General features: G+C 37.6%; 1 protein-coding gene across 3 annotated transcripts in view; it reads right to left on the bottom strand.

The window, feature by feature from the left end:
• LOC119594393 (sodium/potassium/calcium exchanger Nckx30C-like) overlaps positions 1-498 on the bottom strand; it is a 174,335-nt gene that overhangs the window by 65,373 nt on the left and 108,464 nt on the right. The window lies entirely within an intron of this gene.

The raw sequence follows: 498 nt of genomic DNA, 5'->3' as shown, positions 1-498 counted from the left end.
TGCTCGTCACTTCCTCATGATGGTGTGTTGGGCGAGAAAAGGACAGTGATCGCTTTTTTGTCACCTTCCTCCCCCCCCCCTGTGTACTGTGTCGTGTGATTTGCAGTAAGGTCTATTTTGTCACATTTTTTGTTTTGTCATGTAACCTCTAATTTCATCTATGTACTCTCTGTCATGTAATCTACTATGTAATCTACTTTTTAATAATTTTCTATGTACTGTACTTTCTGTCATGTTGCCTACATAGCAAAAGTCTAGGGCATACATCACTACAATACTCCTATCGCTCTTACTAAGCGACAGGAATCATTTACATCGAAACTAAGATTAAAAAAAAAAGGTTTTCTAAGTATCGAATAAAAAAGAATCTCCTAATGGCAAAGTATTACATAACATCATCTTCTTCTTCCCTCCCTATCATCACCCTCATCACATCAACACCCTGACCTTGAGATTCACTTAACTTTTTTCATCACCCTTAGAGCAACACCCTTTTTA

This window comes from Penaeus monodon, chromosome 33 (assembly GCF_015228065.2).
Source record: "Penaeus monodon isolate SGIC_2016 chromosome 33, NSTDA_Pmon_1, whole genome shotgun sequence".
Lineage (NCBI taxonomy): Eukaryota > Metazoa > Arthropoda > Malacostraca > Decapoda > Penaeidae > Penaeus > Penaeus monodon.
This window is presented reverse-complemented; position numbering and strand designations above follow the sequence as displayed.